Source organism: Ascaphus truei, chromosome 2 (assembly GCF_040206685.1).
Source record: "Ascaphus truei isolate aAscTru1 chromosome 2, aAscTru1.hap1, whole genome shotgun sequence".
NCBI lineage: Eukaryota > Metazoa > Chordata > Amphibia > Anura > Ascaphidae > Ascaphus > Ascaphus truei.
The window spans coordinates 184,732,952-184,756,300 of record NC_134484.1 but is presented as its reverse complement, the minus strand read 5'-3'; the positions used below and the strand labels follow the sequence as shown (position 1 = coordinate 184,756,300).

Sequence of the window (23,349 nt, the reverse complement as noted above, 5' to 3'; positions counted from 1 at the left end):
CGCCGGGTCCCCCGGAACCCCCTGCCGCTGTCCCGCGATCGCGGGACACCAGGGCTCCCTCGGGGAGCCCCTGGACACGCGTGCAGCGGGCGCACGCTCCCGATGACGCGTGACCGCCGAGGGGCGGCCACTAGCAAGCCGGGAGATTTCCCGGCTTGCGGTACCGACCACACTTCAATAAAGTGTGTCGGTAGTGTATGTGTTCTGTTCTGACTTTTCCTCAGCACCCCTTCATTCACATTAGTGTGGTTTAGTATCACTTTGGTAGTGCGGTCTCCGCTTCCCCTTCCCCATTTATTTGCCTCCATAAAGGCTGTGAGTGACAGCTCCTGTGTGTGTCCCCAAAGCACACGGTCTCTCTTTTACTATACTGGAACCAGGGTCACGTATGGTGTATGAATAATCCCAGTTAGCTTAACTTGTGCCTTCCCTCTTCCAAAGCATAACAAGTCCTTATTGTCTTTCTTAACTTTATTGCAGAAGGAGAAAACAAAGGGGTACTTGTAGGTGCAGTGTGAGTAGAGGGTGCTTCTCTATCTGAATGCTTGCGTTAGGTTAGACTACGGTAAAACAGAAAGGTCTTGCCAGGGTAGTAGCAGGCAGGTCTGTACTCACTGTGTTCTTGGGTGGAAAAGGAAGTGAGGAGCAAGGGTCACACTAGAAGTGAGATGGGACAAACTAACTGTCAGCAAGGCAGGGGGGAGGGCAGAATAGCCCTTTCTGAGAAGGATCTCAGAGGTTGCTATAGCAAATCACAGAACTGATGAACAGAGGCAGAAAATGCAACATAGTGATACATCACACAGGCACAGTGTGTGTGTGTGTGGAACAAATACATGCAGCTGAACTTAAGGAGCTGACAAGCAGAAGCTGCAAAGAAGGAGGGGGGGGGGCAGGGGGGTGGGTCAGAGAGAGCAGAAATTGGCTTACTTGTTCCATGACAGGAACCTCTCTGCACCCATCCACAATGAGATTCAATAGCTTTTTTTTCTCAAATAATATTGGGCTTTTTTCTCCAAAGTTGTGTAAAATTCACCATACACTTTAAATAAATCAGCATAGTAATATAAGATAATACTGACTGCTATTTTTTTCTCCCTCCCCCCATCCTCTCCCTGATCCCTCCCCCCATCCTCTCCCTGATCCCTCCCCATCTCTCATCATCCTTCCTCATCATCATCATCTCTCTCACACCCGTTATGTCATTCCATCTTTTTCCCTTCTGTGTCTCGTTTCTCTCCCCTCATGTATTTCTCTTCTTTCCCCCTGCATTTCTCTATCCCCCCACCACAGCATGTCTCTCTCCTCTCCTCCAGCACGTCTTTCTCCCCCCAGCATGTCTTTCTCCTCTCCCCCAGCACGTCATTCTCCCCCCCAGCATGTCTTTCTCCTCTCCCCCAGCACGTCATTTCCCCCCCCAGCATGTCTCTCTCCACCCCCAGCATGTCTCCTCCACCCCCAGCATGTCTCTCTCCACCCCCAGTATGTCACCTCCACCCCCAGTATGTCTCCTCCACCCCCAGCATGTCTCTCTCCACCCCCAGCAGTCTTTCTCCACTCCCAGCATGTTTTTTCCCCCTCCAGCATGTCTTTCTCCCACCCAGCATGTCTCCTCCACCCCCAGCATGTCTCTCTCCACCCCCAGCAGTCTTTCTCCACTCCCAGCATGTTTTTTCCCCCTCCAGCATGTCTTTCTCCCACCCAGCATGTCTCTCTCCACCCCCAGCATGACTTTCTCTCTCACCCCCACCATGACTTTCTCTCTCACCCCCACCATGACTTTCTCTTCTTACACTGCTCATCTCATTCTTTTTCTCTGTTCTACCCTCCCTCATGTATTTCTTATTTCCCCCTCGTGTCTTTTTTCCTCCCTCTTTTCTCACACATGCCATTATCTTTATTTAACCCCCATATATTTTCCCCTTCATGTCATCCTCTCTCTTACAACCTGAGGTTTCTTTTCTCAGTATTTTTTTCTCTTTTCTTTCCCCTTTCCCCCTCATGTCTTTCTCTCTCTCTCTCTCTCTCTCTCTCTCTCTCTCTCTCTCTCTCTCTCTCTCTCTCTCTCTCTCTCTCTCTCTCTCTCTCTCTCTCTCTCTCTCTCTCTCTCTCTCTCTCTCTCTCTCTCTCCCCTCGTCTCTTTTCTCCCCCTCATGTTGTCACTATTTCCCCCCCTGTCTGTCTCTCTTTTCCCCTCATGTCTCTCTCTCTTCCCCCCCTCATGTCTCTCTTTTCTCCCCCTCATCTCTCTCTTTTCTCCCCCTCATGTCTCTCTCTTCCCCCCCCCTCATGTCTCTTTTCTCCCCCTCATTTCTGTCTCTATTTTCTCCCCCTCACGTCTCTCTTCTCCCCCTCATGTCTCTTTCCCCCTCTTTTCTCTCCTCATGTCTCTCTTTTCTCCCCCACATGTCTCTCTCTTCTTTTCTCCCCCACATGTCGCTCTCTTTTCTCCCCCTCAAGTGTCTAACTCATTTTTCTCCGCTCATGTCTCTCTCTCTTTATTTTTCTCCCCTCATGTCTCTCTTTTCTCCCTCATGTCTCTCTCTCTTTTCTCCCCCACATGTCGCTCTATCTTTTCTCCCCCACATATCGCTCTATCTTTTCTCCCCCTCATGTTTGTCTCTATTTTCTCCCCTCATGTCTGTCTCTCTTTTCTCCCCCTCATGTCTGTCTCTCTTTTCTCCCCCTCATGTCTCTCTTTTCTCTCCTTCATGTCTCTCTTTTCTCTCCTTCATGTCTCTCTTTTCTCCCTCTCATGTCTCTCTCTCTTTTCTACCCCTCATGTCTCTTTTCTCCCCCTCATGTCTCTCTTTTTTTTCCCCTCATGTCTCTCTCTTTTCTCCCCCTCAAGTGTCTAACTCATTTTTCTCCCCTCATGTCTCCCTCTCTTTATTTTTCTCCCCTCATGTCTCCCTCTCTTTATTTTTCTCCCCTCATGTCTCCCTCTCTTTATTTTTCCTCCCTTCATGTCTCTCTCTTTTCTCCCTCATGTCTCCCTCTCTTTATTTTTCTCCCTTCATGTCTCTCTCTTTTCTCCCCCTCATGTCTCTCTTTTCTCCCCCTCATGTTTGTCTCTATTTTCTCCCACTATGTCTGTCTCTCTTTTCTCCCCCTCGTGTCTCTCTCTTTTCTACCCCTCATGTCTCTTTTCCCCCTCATGTCTCTCTCTTTTCTCCCCTCATGTCTCTCTCTTTTCCCCCTCATGTCTCTCTCTTTTCTCCCCTCATGTCTCTCTCTTTTCTCCCCTCAAGTGTCTAACTCATTTTTCTCCGCTCATGTCTCTCTCTCTCTCTTTATTTTTCTCCCCTCATGTCTCTCTCTTTTCTCCCTCATGTCTCTCTCTTTTCTCCCCCTCATGTCTCTCTCTTTCCCCCCTCATGTCTCTCTCTCTTTTCTCCCCCCCTCGTGTCTGTGTCTCTTTTCTACCCCCACGTCTCTCTCTTCTCTACCCCTCATGTCTCTTTTCCCCCTCATGTCTCTCTCTCTTTTCTCCCCCTCATGTTTGTCTCTATTTTCTCCCCTATGTCTGTCTCTCTTTTCTCCCCCTCATGTCTCTCTTTTCTCCCCCTCATGTCTCTCTTTTCTCTCCTTCATGTCTCTCTTTTCTCTCCTTCATGTCTCTCTTTTCTTCCCCTCATGTCTCTCTCTGCTTCTACCCCTCATGTCTCTTTCCCCCCTCATGTCTCTCTCTCTTTTCTCCCCTCATGTCTCTCTCTTTTCTCCCCCTCAAGTGTCTAACTAATTTTTCTCCCCTCATGTCTCCCTCTCTTTATTTTTCTCCCCTCATGTCTCCCTCTCTTTATTTTTCTCCCTTCATGTCTCTCTCTTTTCTCCCTCATCTCTCTCTCTTTTCTCCCTCATATCTCTCTCTCTTTTCTCCTCCTCATGTCTCTCTCTCTTTCCCCCCTCATTTCTCTCTCTCTTTTCTCCCCCTCATGTCTCTTTCTCTTTTCTACCCCCACGTCTCTCTCTTCTCTACCCCCACGTCTCTCTCTTTTCTCCCCCTCATGTCTCTCTCTCTTTACTCCCCTCATGTCTCTCTTTTCTTTCCTCGTGTCTCTCTCTTTCTTTTCCCCTATCATGTCTCTCTCTTTTCTCCCCCTCATGTCTGTCTCTCTTTTCTCCCCCTCATGTCTCTCTCCCTATTTTCCCCCCCCTCATGTCTCTCTCCCTCTTTTTCTCTCCCCCTCATGTCTCTCTCTCTTTTTCTCCCCCTCATGTCTCTCTCTATTTGTCCCCCTCGTGTCTCTCTTTTCTCCCCCTCATGTCGCTCTCTCTTTTCCCCCCCTCATGTCTCTCTTTTCCCCCCTCATTCTCTCTCTCTCTTTTTCTCCCCCTCATCTCTCTCTCTCTCTCTTTGTTCCCCTCGTGTCTCTCTTTTCTCCCCCTCATGTCGCTCTCTCTCTTTCCCCCCCCCTCATGTCTCTCTTTTCCATCTCATCTCTCTCCCTTTTTCTCCCCCTCATGCCTCTCTTTTCCCACTCATTTCTCTCTCTTTACTCCCCCTCATGTCCTCTCCCTTTTCTCCTCCTCATGTCTCTCTCCTTTCTCCCCCTCATCTTTCTTTTACCTCTTATGTATTTCTCTCTTGTACTTAATTTTCTCTTTGTGTCTCTTTCTTCCTGTATCCTTTCCCTTTCATGTCTGTTTTTACTCCTGTGATTTAACCCTGTCCCTCCCTCTCACCCTTCTTTCCCAGTCTGTCTCTCAGGCTACAGCTCCAGCCCCATGCTGCTCAACTTGATGCCCCGCCCCCTGACCTACAGGCCCGCCCCCTGACCTAGGCCCCCGCCCACCTATGGAGGCTCTGCAGAGGAAGGGATTTCCCCCTGTACTTTCTGCTGTATCTCAGGGCCCCGCCCCCTGACCCAGGCCCCGCCCACCTGCAGCAGAAGGGATTTCCCTCTGTGCTTCCTTCCTGCATCTCAGGGCCCCGCCCCCTGACCCAGGCCCCCGCCCACCTGCAGCAGAAGGGATTTCCCTCTGTGCTTCCTTCCTGCATCTCAGGGCCCCGCCCCCCTGACCCAGGCCCCCGCCCACCTGCAGCAGAAGGGGATTTCTCTCTGTGCTTCCTTCCTGCATCTCAGGGCCCCGCCCCCTGACCCAGGACCCGCCCACCTGCAGCAGAAGGGGGTTTCCCCTCTGTGCTTTCTTCCTGCATCTCAGGGCCCCGCCCCCTGACCCAGGCCCCGCCCACCTGCAGCAGAAGGGATTTCCCCTCTGTGCTTCCTTCCTGCATCTCAGGGCCCCGCCCCCTGACCCAGGACCCGCCCACCTGCAGCAGAAGGGATTTCCCCTCTGTGCTTTCTTCCTGCATCTCAGGGCCCCGCCCCCCTGACCCAGGCCCCGCCCACCTGCAGCAGAAGGGATGTCCCCTCTGTGCTTTCTTCCTGCATCTCAGGGCCCCGCCCCCTGACCCAGGCCCCGCCCACCTGCAGCAGAAGGGATTTCCCCTCTGTGCTTCCTTCCTGCATCTCAGGGCCCCGCCCCCTGACCCAGGCTCCGCCCACCTGCAGAGGAAGGGATTTCCCCTTTGTACTTCCTTCCTGCATCTCAGGGCCCCGCCCCCTGACCCAGGCTCCGCCCACCTGCAGAGGAAGGGATTTCCCTCTGTGCTTCCTTCCTGCATCTCAGGGCCCCGCCCCCTGACCCAGGCTCCGCCCACCTGCAGCAGAAGGGATTTCCCCTCTGTGCTTCCTTCCTGCATCTCAGGGCCCCGCCCCCTGACCCAGGCTCCGCCCACCTGCAGCAGAAGGGATTTCCCCTCTGTGCTTCCTTCCTGCATCTCAGGGCCCCGCCCCCTGACCCAGGCCCCGCCCACCTGCAGCAGAAGGGATTTCCCCTCTGTGCTTTCTTCCTGCATCTCAAGGCCCCGCCCCCTGACCCAGGCTCCGCCCACCTTCAGAGGAAGGGATTTCCCTCTGTGCTTCCTGCCACATTGCAGTACCCTGCAGGTATTTAATGTGTGACCATGGAGCTGGGCCCCCTAAAACACCGGGCCATGGACAGCAGCCCTGGCTCTCCCCCCTTATCGGGCCGCTGCATACCATCTCCCCCCGACTGTCGCTTTCTGAGGGGGCGGGGGAGAGCGGGGTCCCCTGGGCTTTGACTGGCTGGAGCTATGCCCCTGCTCACACGTGATGTGTTTATTTGCTGAATGAGGATATAAATATACATGAATTTGATGAAAAACTGAGAATAGTTGGCAACTTACCCTAGCCGTAAAATTTCTCAAAATGGTGACCAGCATGGTGTACATGTATTTTCTTGTGACACACAGCTGGGCTTGCAACATTTGTGCCAAAAAAGTAAGATGACCTGTGAAGGGCAATCACTGCCCCAACAGAAACAGTATTAAATATGTCTACATTTACATAAAGTTTTTTTTCCAGTATAACGACAGTCATTTTGCATGTGTCTACATAATTACATACCTTTAGTTGCTCCAGTTATTGCAATAGGGAATATGCTGTTCTGGATACATGTTTTACATCCTCTAAGTGACTATGAATGTTGTAACTGCACATATTTGTGTAGCCAGGTCCCCTCTGGCTCCCCAGTTCCCCGTTCCTTTCCCCCTTATTTCCGCCGGTGAGAAGGCAGCTGCGGGGGCGAGCGCGTCGCCGGGGGCTCTCGGCGGCGTCAGAGGCAGGGCACCGCCATCTTGGTGGTGCGCGCGCATGCGCAGACGTGATGCGGCGGCCATTACAGAAAGGGAGGCAGGACCAGGATGGCGCTCGGTAGTGTAGGGACCCCGAGAAGTCGCGCATGCGCAGTTAGGGCGATGCAGCGGCCATTACATGGATGTGCAGGAACGGGGAGACTCGCGCATGCGCAGTACACATCGCTCACGCGGCCCCAATGATAAAGAGGGCCACTGAGGACTACAGCCCCCAGAATGCTTAGAGGCAGGTAGGCCACCTGACTCCAGGGAGCCAATAGGGCTGCAGGATTCCCTGGAAGGGAAGGATATGTTGGCGCGCTCAGAGAGAGGAAGTCAGTTGGTGCTGGGATAAGGTAGGGAGAGGTAGTGTGTGTAGGGAGCAAGTGGCTCCTACACTAGGCCAGGTTACCCCCCTAGGCCCCAGCTAGGCCCAACTCACCTTTCAGTTTGTGGCTGCTGTAGGGATGGCCCCTTAGGTAGGGACCCTGCCCTTAGCAGAGTGTAAGATTAGGGACACAGCTGCCATGCTGCAAGACCCTGATAAGTGTGGTCTAGGACCAGATTACCTCACTGCAGATAGAGACTATCTGTACGGTGAGATCGCTCAGAAGGAGACTATTCCCCAGGAGGAGGACGCAATTACTGAGGCTTCGGCGTTGGACTCAGACCAATCTCCTGGCTGTTGTTCTGCTGTACCCGGGTGCAGGAGCACCGGGCAGGTACCATCAAATCACCAAGTGCACCACCTATAAACCTTATCTTAGTGGGCAGCGCTGTTCCACACTTGGGTGGGGTTGCAGGACTATTGGTGACTTTTGGGAAGTGAAGTGTGGGGTTAAGGCCCTGCGAGGCGGAGGATAGTTGCGCCTATTAGTGTTGCAGAGGGACACTGTTGTATGGTTATGTGTTCTGTGTTATCTGCCTATAGTAAACTTTTACCTACTGTATACTCTGGTTTATGTGATTACTATATGTGGGTCCTGTGTCAGGGGTCATTCTACCCTTAGAATCCTACACAGGTGGAGGCGCTGTGTTTATATGAGTATCGTTCCAGAGGATACACCCCAGGCTCTCACTGACAGAGGTTCAGGCCTCCTGAGAACCTGAAAGGTAAAAGCACCACACCTGGTAATACATATAGATTCTCCTCACATGCACTCTATCTGCGATTGGGGGGGAAGAGGGGGGGTAAAGATCAGACCTGGGGTGCCCAATAGCTGTAGAGCACCCAAAAGTGCCAGAATATGTTACTACCCTCAATCCATGAGGTCCATACTTGGGCCTGCCATGATAAGGTACTGCATAGTCACGTGGTGGTAGTAGGGAACGTTCCCACTCATGTGGATGGGATTGAAATTTGGGAGGCCCTAAAGGAACTCCTGGGCCTAGACCAAGGGTGGAAGCAGATGGAACAAAGGTTTGACATCACTCAACAATGGAGTAGCCTATGGATAGTGGCGGGTAAGGAATTATGCCGGGAAAATGGCCCTTGGCCTTTATCCGCCCCAGGTGCCCCACCAGAAGGCTATCCCCTTGTATATGCAGAAAGCCCTAGCGTAGTTAATGGGACTGTGCACAAAATGGAGGCTTCCTCATCAGGGAATGCCCACAGTGAGTCACACCTAAAATGGCATCTCCCGCCAAGTCAGGAGAGCGCACATGCTGCTGACCACCATTCTGCACAGAAAAGTGTTGCAGAAATCTGTCCGGGTTTGGCGCGAAAACCAGAGCCCCACCCCTGCGATGTGAGTGGCTCAGTGCAGAGCCAGAAACACTCCATGATAGAATGTGCCGCCCCTCCTCTAAATTCCACCAGGGGGAGTGAGCACAGTGAACTGCCATCAGCAACTTCTGTTCCCCATAAGAAAGGTACAGGATGCAGCAAACCACAACCTCAGTTATCAGGGGCATGGCGAGCGAGAGGAGTAAGTTACCCATTTCTTTTTTGCCCGTGTCTGCATAAAGTAAGGTCAGGCGATATAGTCTTTGCCCACTACTCATTGCCTAAAGGGTTCCTGGAAGTGTCCACTGATGGGATCACGAGCTTGAGGTGTTTGGGCCCTGATTGTGTATTTCTGGGAGAAGAACTTGTTTGGGGGGCTATTTTATTTGTGAATGGAGCGAGTCATCTTGTGTCTAGTCCTCTACTGCCTACAATTGAGGAGTACCAAGCCCCGATGACAGAGACGGTTCCAGATACTGTTCCAGACTCGGTTCCAAAGCTGGAACTACAGATGCTCGAGCAGATTCACATTCCTGCACTGGTGGCCGGTCACAACAGTTGTCGCCGGCCCCGGCTCAACCCGGCTGCAGGCTTCTCCCTCACTGCCTGTCCCACATCGAGGTGTCTGCTGCTGACGCACGTCGGACTCTGACATCAGCACGGAAGTCAACTGAGCTAAGCTTCCGGTGCGCCAGCGTGAGAGGGAGGCCCAGCGCACGTGACCTCAGCATCAGACACTTCGGTGTGGGACAGACAGTGAGGGAGAAGCCTGCAGCGGGGGAGGGCCAGGGCTGGTGGCAACTGCTGTGACCTGCCCCCAGCCCCTCCACAGCCACCGGACCCCTGCAGCCACCGCCCCCCCGTAGCCACCTCCACCGTCCATCCCGCAGCCACCGGTCCCTCCGCAGCCACGCCCCCCCCCGCAGCCACCGCCCACCCCTATTCCGCTGCCACCGCCCCCCCGCAGCAACACCCCCCGCAGCCATCGCCCCCCTATCCCGCCCACTGGACCCCCACAGCAACGGCCCCCCGCAGCCACTGTCCCCCCACCTGCATCCACCGGCCCCCCACAGCAACAGCCCCCCGCAGCCACTGCCCCCCCATCCCACAGCCACCAGCCCACCCGCACCACCAGGCCCGACCTGAGACCATCCCCAAGGTAAGTCTGATTTTTATATGTATTGAGTAGGTGGGGTGTATTTTTTTTATATGTATTGGGGGTGGGGGTACTTTTTATATGTATTGGGGAGGTGGGGGTATTTTTTATATGTATTGGTGGGTATTTTTTAAATGTATTGGGGGGGGCGTGGGGGGTATTTTTTATTGGTTTTTGGGGGGGTATATTTTTATATGTTTTTGGGGGGGGTATATTTTTATATGTTTTGGGGGGTATTATGTGTGTGGGGGGGAGAGGTGGGGTGGGAGGGTGTGGGGGGAAAGGGAGAGAGAGGTGGGGTTGTATGTGGGTGTATGTGGGAGAGAGGTGGGGTTGTGGGGTGGGAGAGAGGTGGGAAGGTGTGTAGGGGGGAGAGAGAGGTGAGGGTGTAGGAGGGAAAGAGGTGAGGGTTTGGGGGAGAGGTGAAGGTGTGGGGGCAGGGAGAGGTGGAGGTGTGGGGAGGAGAGAGAGGTGAAGGTGTGGTGGGGGGAGAGAGAGATGAGGGTGTGGGGGGAGAGGTGAGGGTGTGGGGGGAGAGAAAGGTGAGGTGTGGTGGGGAGAGAGAGGCGAGTGAGAGGTATAGAGGGGGGTCTCACAAGGCCGCCGACTCTGTGGGTCGGTGCGGGAAGGGGGATGGGGGCAGTGAAAATTGTAGTTCTGGGCACTGGGAAAGCTGTCTCATTATATCAGCAGAGATTTTGTGAGATGATTTATAAGCTACCAAAGATTCCAAGGGGTTTTTAAAGTCCCCATATACCGAGTTGCCTGATCTGTCAGGATAATAAAAGCTAGTATTAAACCCTCAGAATGTATTACTTAAAATATTCTTTACAGTTAAATTGTCTCCAGAGCGATGATCTGTAGTAAGGCTTAATACTGCAGCAAAAATAAAAAGATACAGTTAATTTCTTCCAGAGTCATATCTTTCAACGAGAAGTAATTAAGAAAACATATTATAAACAGAATCAATATAACCTATCATAAAACAGCAAATATATTACAGTATTCAGCAAGTTCTCTTTTCGGAGTAGAAACGCTTTGATTAATAGTTTGTTCAATAACTTGTATCATCTGATGGGTTATTAGTTGTAAGTAATGACCATCAATTGTAGTTGCTTCCTGAAGCTCCTTCCTCGGTCTGCGTGTGCGCGTATTACCCATTTTTGCCGGCAAGACAGATGTTGTAGCGTTAGTCTGTGATCTCTGAGCTACAATGCATTGGCTGGAAGGCGGATTACTTCCACAGCAACACTGCTCCTGGCTCACCAAAAGCTCTGTCCACAACTAGTTGTTCTGACAGCACATACACCCACAACTCACAGTAGTGGCAAGGATCACCAGACCCAGCAGCACATTCACAGAGACAGTTTATGTAACAAGCAGGCCTTGAGCATGGGCTTCCCTGAAACCTCTACTGATGCCATATAGGGTAAGCTTCAGATTTTCTTTTAAGTATTGCGTCTGGGAAAATGACTGATCAAACCAATAATGGTCTCAGTAAAGCAGGTTGATGACACACTCCCTAGCGGCTCCTTTTAATCTGCACCTTTGCTGTAGAAAAACAGCGATGCCTGCGGATTATTAGTAGGCCGAATGAGAGCTGAGAAATGCAGCCACCTTAGAGCTTTGCCTCACGAAAGTCCTTCTTCCTGTTTTTTAAAGGGGATTTAGATAACCATCCAATTGGAAGCCGCAAACGATGATGTTGCAGCTTTCTATTGGCCCGAGATTCTGTCTATTAGCCCGAGATTCTGTTTCCGCTGATAGGAGATTGAAACCCCAGTTATTTTACTTAAAGTATCTCAGGAACCCAGGGGTCCCTGGAGCTGAATGAAAATAGTACGGTTCAGCTCAAAAAGACTCCTCGGTTCCCACCCTGTAAAAACAAAAGAGTAGGGGGACTTCTGCTCTAATAAAATGTATTATTTTTACAGCATGTTATCATAAATAGTATTACACTAATAATTTCTTGTTACTAATAGAAGATAGAAGTTATAAATAAAAAATATGCATAATTCTGTTTTTTGTAAACATTTTATCAATCAGACATTCAACATGAAGCAATGCAACAAACTTCATTTCCAACAGCAACTATTTGTATGAAGTCACATACTGTATAGACCTGTATGCATATAATACACATAACAGCAACTATTTGTATGAAGTCACATACTGTATAGACCTGTATGCATATAATACACATTTTATAAAGGCTTGTACTACATTTTAGCACTAAAATTATGCCACACAAAAAAAAATCAAATATAATCTTGATACATAGCCTCCCGTGTCAAACGGGTTACTCAAATGTTATGTTTGAATTCTATGTTATATTTGTAGAATTAAAATTACTACTGCAAGAAGGTCCATTATATTTGATAAGAACATATTAATTAACAAACAACATATAAAATTGGCTAAAGTGCATTGCCTTCCCCTGCAATGTTGATATCGGGGATTATAAAAGACCTAATTTAGTAACAAACTAGCAATTTTACTACACAGCAAATTCAAAGGTACTAAAATAATTGCAGATAACCAACAGCAAAAGAAAACGAACCTACCAACAGCTGTGTTCTATATATCTACTGACTCAGCCGCAGCCTCCGTAATATTGTGTTGTTAGTATCATGGATGATTTGCAGGGCTTTATAACAGAAACAGCAAGGGTAGTTAGTACACAAAAGTGTTGTCCAACTAGCAATTCATGAGCCAGATGTGGCCTTAATGTGGAATTCATTTCAGCACCCGAGCCAACAAAGCCCACAGTATGAGTCAAAGCAAGCAGTGCTGTAATACAGCTGAGAAGGCTATAAGAGCTCTGTACAAGTGCCACAGAAATACAGTAGTAGGACATACACACATAGGACACTGATCCTTATTTCATAAAGGGTTTTTTTGATAAGTCGTCTGATGTTGAATGATAACCAAATCACCATATTCACAGTAAATGATCAGTTTTTTTTTTTGCCATAGTAGCTGGGATTTGTTTGTATTGATCACAATGAAAACTATATCACTTACAGCACACTACAGAGAGGAGGCACTTCAGTGCATCTGGGTGTCTCACATAGGGTTGCCAGGTGTCCGGTATTGAACCGGACAGCACGGTATTTGGTTACTCTGTCCGGTAAAAAATGAGAGATAATACCGGACATGTATGTGTTCGGTATTACCTCTCTGTACATGTATGTGTACGTTATTACCTCTCTGTACATGTATGTGTGCGGTATTACCTCTCTGTACATGTACGTGTGCGGTATTACCTCTCTGTACATGTATGTGTACGTTATTACCTCTCTGTACATGTATGTGTGCGGTATTACCTCTCTGTACATGTATGTGTGCGGTATTACCTCTGTGTACATGTATGTGTGCGGTATTACCTCTCTGTACATGTATGTGCGGGATTACCTCTCTGTACATGTATGTGCGCGGTATTACCTCTCTGTACATGTATGTGTGCGGTATTACCTCTCTGTACATGTATGTGCCCGGTATTACCTCTCTGTACATGTACGTGTGCGGTATTACTTCTCTGTACATGTACGTGTGCGGTATTACCTCTCTGTACATGTATGTGTGCGGTATTACCTCTCTGTACATGTATGTGTGCGGTATTACCTTTCTGTACATGTATGTGTGCGGTATTACCTCTCTGTACATGTACGTGTGCGGTATTACTTCTCTGTACATGTACGTGTGCGGTATTACCTCTCTGTACATGTATGTGTGCGGTATTACCTCTCTGTACATGTATGTGTGCGGTATTACCTCTCTGTACATGTATGTGTCCGGTATTACCGCTCTGTACATGTATGTGCGCGGTATTACCTCTCTGTACATGTACGTGCGCGGTATTACCTCTCTGTACATGTATGTGTCTGGTATTACCGCTCTGTACATGTATGTGCGTGGTATTACCTCTCTGTACATTTACGTGCGCGGTATTACCTCTCTGTACATGTACGTGCGCGGTATTCCCTCTCTGTACATGTATGTGTGCGGTATTACCTCTCTGTACATGTATGTGCGCGGTATTACCTCTCTGTACATTTATGTGTGCGGTATTACCTCTCTGTACATGTATGTGCGCGGTATTACCTCTCTGTACATGTATGTGTGCGGTATTACCTCTCTGTACATGTATGTGCGCGGTATTACCTCTCTGTACATGTACGTGCTCGGTATTACCTCTCTGTACATGTACGTGCGCGGTATTCCCTCTCTGTACATGTATGTGTGCGGTATTACATCTCTGTACATGTATGTGCGCGGTATTACCTCTCTGTACATATATGTGCGCGGTATTACCTCTCTGTACATGTACGTGCTCGGTATTACCTCTCTGTACATGTACGTGCGCGGTATTCCCTCTCTGTACATGTATGTGTGCGGTATTACATCTCTGTACATGTATGTGTGCGGTATTACCTCTCTGTACATGTATGTGTGCGGTATTACCTCTCTGTACATGTATGTGCGCGGTATTAACTCTCTTTACATGTATGTGCGCGGTATTACCTCTCTGTACATGTATGTGTGCGGTATTACCTCTCTGTACATGTATGTGTGCGGTATTACCTCTCTGTACATGTATGTGTGCGGTATTACCTCTCTGTGCATGTATGTGTGCGGTATTACCTCTCTGTGCATGTATGTGTGCGGTATTCCCTCTCTGTGCATGTATGTGCGCGGTATTACCTCTCTGTACATGTATGTGTGCGGTATTACCTCTCTGTACATGTATGTGCGCGGTATTACCTCTCTGTACATGTATGTGTGCGGTATTACCTCTCTGTGCATGTATGTGTGCGGTATTACCTCTCTGTACATGTATGTGCGCGGTATTACCTCTCTGTACATGTATGTGTGCGGTATTACCTCTCTGTACATGTATGTGCGCGGTATTACCTCTCTGTACATGTACGTGCTCGGTATTACCTCTCTGTACATGTACGTGCGCGGTATTCCCTCTCTGTACATGTATGTGTGCGGTATTACATCTCTGTACATGTATGTGCGCGGTATTACCTCTCTGTACATATATGTGCGCGGTATTACCTCTCTGTACATGTACGTGCTCGGTATTACCTCTCTGTACATGTACGTGCGCGGTATTCCCTCTCTGTACATGTATGTGTGCGGTATTACATCTCTGTACATGTATGTGTGCGGTATTACCTCTCTGTACATGTATGTGTGAGGTATTACCTCTCTGTACATGTATGTGCGCGGTATTAACTCTCTTTACATGTATGTGCGCGGTATTACCTCTCTGTACATGTATGTGTGCGGTATTACCTCTCTGTACATGTATGTGTGCGGTATTACCTCTCTGTACATGTATGTGTGCGGTATTACCTCTCTGTGCATGTATGTGTGCGGTATTACCTCTCTGTGCATGTATGTGTGCGGTATTCCCTCTCTGTGCATGTATGTGCGCGGTATTACCTCTCTGTACATGTATGTGTGCGGTATTACCTCTCTGTACATGTATGTGCGCGGTATTACCTCTCTGTACATGTATGTGTGCGGTATTACCTCTCTGTGTATGTATGTGTGCGGTATTACCTCTCTGTGCATGTATGTGTGCGGTATTACCTCTCTGTACATGTATGTGTGCGGTATTACCTCTCTGTACATGTATGTGTGCGGTATTACCTCTCTGTACATGTATGTGCGCGGTATTACCTGTGTGTACATGTGCGCGGTATTATCTCTCTGTACATGTATGTGTGCGGTATTACCTCTCTTTACATGTATGTGTGCGGTATTACCTCTCTGTACATGTATGTGTGCGGTATTACCTCTCTGTACATGTATGTGTGCGGTATTACCTCTCTGTACATGTATGTGTGCGGTATTACCTCTCTGTACATGTATGTGTGCGGTATTACCTCTCTGTACATGTACGTGTGCGGTATTACTTCTCTGTACATGTATGTGTGCGGTATTACCTCTCTGTGCATGTACGTGTGCGGTATTACCTCTCTGTGCATGTATGTGTGCGGTATTACCTCTCTGTACATGTATGTGTGCGGTATTACCTCTCTGTACATGTATGTGTGCGGTATTACCTCTCTGTACATGTATGTGCGCGGTATTACCTGTGTGTACATGTGCGCGGTATTATCTCTCTGTACATGTATGTGTGCGGTATTACCTCTCTTTACATGTATCTGTGCGGTATTACCTCTCTGTACATGTACGTGTGCGGTATTACCTCTCTGTACATGTATGTGTGCGGTATTACCTCTCTGTGCATGTACGTGTGCGGTATTACCTCTCTGTACATGTATGTGTGCGGTATTACCTCTCTGTACATGTATGTGTCTGGTATTACCTCTCTGTACATGTATGTGTCCGGTATTACCTCTCTGTACATGTATGTGTGCGGTATTCCCTCTCTGTACATGTATGCGTGCGGTATTACCTCTCTGTAAATGTATGTGTCCGGTATTACCTCTCTGTACATGTATGTGTGCGGTATTACCTCTCTGTACATGTATGTGCGCGGTATTACCTCTCTGTACATGTATGTGCGCGGTATTACCTCTCTGTACATGTATGTGTGCGGTATTACCTCTCTGTACATGTATGTGCGCGGTATTACCTCTCTGTACATGTATGTGTGCGGTATTACCTCTCTGTACATGTATGTGTGCGGTATTACCTCTCTGTGCATGTATGTGTGCGGTATTACCTCTCTGTGCATGTATGTGTGCGGTATTCCCTCTCTGTGCATGTATGTGCGCGGTATTACCTCTCTGTACATGTATGTGTGCGGTATTACCTCTCTGTACATGTATGTGCGCGGTATTACCTCTCTGTACATGTATGTGTGCGGTATTACCTCTCTGTGCATGTATGTGTGCGGTATTACCTCTCTGTGCATGTATGTGTGCGGTATTCCCTCTCTGTACATGTATGCGTGCGGTATTACCTCTCTGTACATGTATGTGCGCGGTATTACCTCTCTGTAAATGTATGTGTCCAGTATTACCTCTCTGTACATGTATGTGTGCGGTATTACCTCTCTGTACATGTATGTGCGCGGTATTACCTCTCTGTACATGTACGTGCGCAGTATTACCTCTCTGTACATGTATGTGTCCGGTATTACCTCTCTGTACATGTATGTGCGCGGTATTACCTCTCTGTACATGTATGTGCGCGGTATTACCTCTCTGTACATGTATGCGGTATTACCTCTCTGTACATGTACGTGTGCAGTATTACCTCTCTGTACATGTATGTGTGCGGTATTACCTCTCTGTACATGTATGTGCGCGGTATTACCTCTCTGTACATGTATGTGTGCGGTATTACCTCTCTGTACATGTACGAGTCCGGTATTACCTCTCTGTACATGTATGTGCGCAGTATTACCTCTCTGTACATGTATGTGTCCGGTATTACCTCTCTGTACATGTATGTGCGCGGTATTACCTCTCTGTACATGTATGTGCGCGGTATTACCTCTCTGTACATGTATGCGGTATTACCTCTCTGTACATGTACGTGTGCAGTATTACCTCTCTGTACATGTATGTGTGCGGTATTACCTCTCTGTACATGTATGTGCGCGGTATTACCTCTCTGTACATGTATGTGTGCGGTATTACCTCTCTGTACATGTATGTGTGCGGTATTACCTCTCTGTACATGTACGAGTCCGGTATTACCTCTCTGTACATGTATGTGCGCAGTATTACCTCTCTGTACATGTATGTGTGTGGTATTACCTCTCTGTACATGTATGTGTGCGGTATTACCTCTCTGTACATGTATGTGTGTGGTATTACCTCTCTGTACATGTATGTGCGCGGTATTACCTCTCTGTGCATGTATGTGTGTGGTATTACCTCTCTGTACATGTACGAGTCCGGTATTACCTCTCTGTACATGTATGTGCGCAGTATTACCTCTCTGTACATGTATGTGTGTGGTATTACCTCTCTGTACATGTATGTGTGTGGTATTACCTCTCTGTACATGTATGTGTGCGGTATTACCTCTCTGTACATGTATGTGTGTGGTATTACCTCTCTGTACATGTATGTGCGCGGTATTACCTCTCTGTACATGTACGTGTGCGGTATTATGTCTCCGGACTTAGTAACCAATCAGGGGATTTCCCCTGAGAAGGGAGAGAGCAGGGCTGCGGCTGCTAGGGGGCTGGGCAGCTTCCTCCATCCTGATTGGCTGCTGCTGAGTATTGGCAGGAGCCTGGGGGGTGGGGCCAAAAAGCGGAGGAAAGGCATATAGCAGAGGGAGGTGAGGCTGTGTGCTGTGTGTATTTGTTCTGTTTGCCTTGGGTGTGTGTGTGTGTGTGTGTACTTGTATCTTTTGTTTGTGTGTGTTTTCTCTGGCTGTCCTGTGGGGGTAATAATGACAGGGAGGGGGGGGGGGCGGAGGTGAGAGGATGCAGGGAGGGGGGATGAGAGAGGATGAAGGGAGGGGGTATGAGAGAGGATGAAAGGAGGGGGGACGAGGGGGTGGGAGGGTGAGAGGATAAGTGGAGTGAGAGAGGATGAGGAGGGGTACAGTATTGCTCGCCATGTACAGTATAACTGCAGGTCAGTTATTTATAAATGATCTGACCATTACGTCATTTGTTCTAAATTTCACTCCAAGCATGCACCAATTTACATCCATATGGACTATTTCATATTCTATTTCCTTAAAAAAATCCTCGGAAAAGCACTCCCTCCCAAGACTCTTCCCCAGATTTTTTACGAAACAGAATATAAAGTGGTGCAAATTGGAGTGAAATTTAGAAAAAATTACGTAACAGTCAGGTAATTTATAAATAACATTCTTCCCCAGCAACGATTCACGCGCGCGTCGCACCTTTCACCATTTTGTCCAGTATTTTTGGACAAGCCACCTGGCAACCCTAGTCGCACATGGGTTCCCTAAGCCTGTCTGTGACAGTATATCAAACATCTTAAAAGGAGCAATTAAAAAAAAAAAAAAAAAACAGTTCTGTAGTATTAGATAATACTTACTACCTCTTTAAATTATAAATGTCAACATAGGCTGAATTTTTAATGAATTTTAATATACTGAGCATCATTAGATTTCTATAGCAGGCTTTAGTACATCCACAGCAGTGCAAGATCTTTGTAACACATTCCTGTTTGTGATAATATTTCCAGCAGTTTGAGTTGTAAACTGTAATGTTACTTTAATGTTATAATGTTACTTTAGTAATATAAGCAAGCTCTTGTGCATGCGCAATTGGAACTTTCTGACCGCGCATGCACAATCGGCATTTGGTGATCGCTCCTGCGCATACGTGACTGGCAAGCTCCGATCGCGCATGCGTTGTTGGCAAGTGCCGATTGCTCATGTGCACAAACAGCTGGCAAGTGTGGATCATGCATGCACGGTCGGCAAGCGGATTGGTCACTCTAGAGAGCGGGCCTCCAGGCTATAGCTAAGCACCTGTATATATATATATATATATATATAGTGGTGTGAAAAAGAAAGTACACCCTCTTAGAATTCTATGGTTTTACAAGAATCAAGGTGTTGCAATGGCGCAGTCAAAGTCCAGACCTCAACCCGATTGAAATGCTGTGGCAGGACCTTAAGAGTGCTGTGCATAAACAAATGCCCACAAACTTCAATGAACTGAAGCAACGTTGTAAAGAAGAGTGGGCCAAAATTCCTCCACAACGATGTGAGAGACTGATAAAGTCATACAGAAAACGATTACTTCAAGTTATTGCTGCTAAAGGTGGTTCTTCAAGCTATTGAATCATAAGGTATTCTTAGTTATTCACACATGGCTTCTCCATTTTGGCTTTATTTTTGTTAAATAAATCATGACATGGTGTAATATGTCATGTGTTGTTGTTCATCTGAGGATGTATTTACATAATTTTAAGACCTGCTAAGAAACAGATGATTGTTATTATGTCCTGATATGTAAAACCATAGAATTGAAAGAGGGTGTACTTTCTTTTTCACACAACTGTATATATATTTTTAAAAGTGCTGCTTGAATTGCCTCTTTTTCAATGGTACATACAAAGATTCTGTGCTTTTATTTAGCTTCAATCTTTTTTAAACCCATTTTGCTAAAGGTTCATCATTATTTATGTCTGGTTTAAAGGTGCAAAGAGCAAACAACCCATTTCATCATTTTGAATTCATCAGCTCCTCTGCTTGAGTTGGCACTAAAAGGTGGGGACAGTTTGCAAACCAGACAACATGTTTGTTGTATGGGGGGTTTCAAAACTGGTTGTTAAACAAAAATATTAGAACTGTGGCTCAGTGGAATAACTGCTGAGCATTGTTACTTAGGAAATTACTTTAATAAAGTGGCTGAAACTAAACCCAATTTTTGTAAATATATTACATGATGGACATACTTCTTTTTTCAACCTCATCTACTATGTAACATGTATAGACATGTATAGACTGTATAGATTGCAGAATGAAAGCGGATAAAGTATTGTGCCACATACTCAATCACTCCTAATGTAATATGTAAATGTTGTATCTTTATAGGACATCCAAAGATCCATTAAATAAACATGACTTCACAAGTCATTGTAGGAGGCATTCTCGAACCCAAATTCTTAATTAGATTAAATTCCTATCTTGACCCACTTACAGAATCCTGTACGTAATTTGCATTAACTGCATAACTGTGATACTTCTGACCCAATCTGTTCTCTGCCTCCTAAATTATTGCCATGCATAAAGTAACACTAGTGCTACTAAAACCGATGCAAGAAGAAACGTTGACATAAAAAATGATGTTAAACATACATATTATCGAAAAACAATAGTGTATGAGCAAAATCTGCAAACCAGAATATCATACAAAAGGAAACTAAGGGGATTAATTAAAATAAAGTTATGGTAATGTAATGATGTAGATTGCCTTACCTGGTTTTGAACTCCAAAAACCTGCTTCAAATGCACATGGGAAAAGAAGAGTCTTGACAAGACTCATAAAAACACAGTGATCTTACTGATGCATCCATACATGTTTTGATTTCTGAATGCAAACTCTTTATTAGCTCGCTGAGTTCCAGATCCGCAAAAGGGTGCTAAAGCTTAGCACCCTTTTGCAGATCTGGGCCTGACTGCTCTATTGCATAAATAAAGCATTTCAGAGAGAGTGCATTTCGAAAGGTGATCTGGGATATTTTGGTAGCAAGCAGAGGTTTTATCTTTCACTGTCAGTCTATCCAAACTCTCACAAATGATTAATTAGATCAAAGGTCTGCATGCATTTACACAGCAGATGGCTAACTTCCCATTATTTAAAATGTAACCTATAAAAAAAACAGAGAAGATAGCACTTTAACACTGATGTTGCCAGTAGAACCTGCAGTACACAGCAAACCAGATCATTCAGCAAACAGGCAGGACCACTGATGGGGAGAGGGTGGGGGAGACCCGGGAAAAATGTCCCGGACACGGTGGCTGCAAGTTGCCAGGCTGGCCGGTGTTAGAGGTTGGGCTCAGGCTCTCTGGCCGTCCCAACTTCTTTGCCCGGCTTCTGGTCTTCTTGTTGTCGCCTGGCCCCCGCCCTCCACAGCTGCGGGCCTCCCTCACTAACACTGTCCTGTGCCGAGCCCCTGACACCGGGCCTCTAACTGACGTCGGCGTGAGCCGGAAGCTAAGCTGGGCCCAGCTTTTGACGTGCACCGGCATGAGAGAGAGGCCGTGACGTACCGGCATCAGAGGCTCAGCGTGGGACAGTGTCAGTGAGTGAGGCCCATAGCTGGAGAGAGCCAGGGACCAGTGGCAATGAGAGGATGGTGGGGGATGGTTCGTATGTATTTGAGGGGTGGTTTAAAAAAAAAAATATTTGGAGGAGGGGGTTTAATGTAGTTGGGGGTGGTTTAAAGTATTTGAGGTGTGTTTTTTGTATGTATTTGGGAGGGTTGTCTGTATTTGGGGGGATTGTATGTATTTGGGGGTTGTATGCATTTGGAGGGTGTTTTTTTGTATGTAATTTGTGGGTGGGGGGCATATGTGCGATGAGGGATTGGGATTGAGTGGGGTAGTTGATGGAGAGAGGAGGTGAGGGGAATAGCAAGTGAGGAAGAGAGAGGGTAAGAGTGAGATGTGGGGGAGAGAAATACATGAGAAGAGGGGGGAAATAGAGGAGGGGGCTCGCAAGTTGTGAAATTGGCTCACAAGGCCACCAACACGGAGTGGAGGGTGGGAGGGCCCGGTTGTAACTCTAGTCCTGGGCCCCGGGAAGTCTGTCGGCAGCCCTGAAAACTGGTCACCACCTAGAATGAAAGTGACTAGGATATGTTTAAAGCAACAATCATCACTGAAACCTACGGTATGAGTTTAACTCATAGGGGCTTATTCTAGTAGCTTCGAAATGTTACTTAACACATCTAAAGTACACTCTACAAGCAATTTAGCATGTTTTGCTATTCTGTAAGCCTCTATCGCATGCCCAAACCGCCTGTAAACATCTTTTCTTGATGAGTTGTCACTCTTGCTCTGACAATCAGATCTGTTGGGCAAAAAAAGGATGAAACTGCTATTCTTGTAGCTCCGCAATGAAAATCGGGGCTGAAACACTCACTTTTTTTTACACCACCTAAAGGGTGGCAAGATAGGAATTTCAATTTCCCACTAGAACCTCAAATAGGGCGGCGACTGCAGCACCTTATAGTATCTCCACATGTATATGTCCCCTCAAACATCCCTCCAAATAAAATAGGGAGAGATGCTTAAAAATTAACATACCTGAGGTACCCTGGGAGTTCTGCTAATGTCTATACAAAATATATTAAATGAATCACACATCCTAAAATATATCCTTAATACCAATCAGTTTAAAGACCCTTGTCATGAAGGGGGTACCAGTGTCAGAGCCAACAGGATTAGAACCCACAACACTGCTATTCAGGGTAGCAGCTCTGCACTGAAGGCAGCCTGGGAGAGGAGGATCTGCAGGGCTCTGCAGCGCCATCTGATGGCGGAATACATAGTGCAAAAATCCTTAGCGAGATATATAAACACATACAAAAGTCCTTTGGGGCAGTCTTACTTTTGTCGAGGACACACTCTAACACGGTCTTTACGGGTAATATACAGGACATGTAGCAAAATATTAGGGTCCTCAGGCTTCTGTCTGCTTTATTCGTTCCTCTGAGTGGGACTGCAACATAACAAAATACTGTAGATGCTGTAAGTAAGGCAAAAACCAAAACCATAAAAGTAAAAACTACTCCACTTTAGGGAGGCTAGCTACCCAGCCATGGCCCAACTGACCAACTTGGTAGCTAAGCTAACTTCTAGTTTTAAACATCACACAATACTGTATAACGTACAAAATATAAAGTTCTTATTGTAAGGTGATGGGAAATCTGAGTATGGAACACAGATTCCTCCAACCAGCATCCTTCCTGGTTGGGGAAAGTCTCTCTTCTGACAGCTTGCTGACTGTCTTTTAAACCCCGTGCAATCAGGAGTTCAGCCTGAATTAGGTGCACCCGCAGATTGCCACTCCAGAGGAGTTAACCTCTTGCACACTGGAAAGGCTGCCAAATGAAACCTCCTGCTATGATACAGAGTACATGACTGTCACTATATATACAGTATATATATACAGTATATGACTGTCACTATATATACAGTATATATATATATACTATTGCATCTCATCCCAGCCTCTGTTTAAAAGCTGTGTTTAAAACAGCATGCAGTGGCTTGAGGATTGGCTTGTGTAATATGAGCTTGAGACAAAAGGTGGCACTGAGTGCTCATTTGCATGTCATTTCCCAGAATCCCTTGCTGCAGTGGAAGCGC

General features: G+C 47.2%; 1 protein-coding gene across 3 annotated transcripts in view; it reads right to left on the bottom strand.

The window, feature by feature from the left end:
• RNF182 (ring finger protein 182) overlaps positions 1–23,349 on the bottom strand; it is a 95,563-nt gene that overhangs the window by 32,704 nt on the left and 39,510 nt on the right. The window contains exon 1 of one of the 3 annotated variants that reach the window (XM_075585662.1): positions 20,452–20,727. The exons of 1 other annotated variant lie outside the window; for it this stretch is intronic. The gene's annotated coding sequence lies outside the window, so the exon portion shown is untranslated. Of the gene's footprint in view, positions 1–12,107; positions 12,639–20,451; positions 20,728–23,349 lie in introns of those variants that run through there. One more of the 3 variants, XM_075585664.1, reaches the window with a different exon arrangement.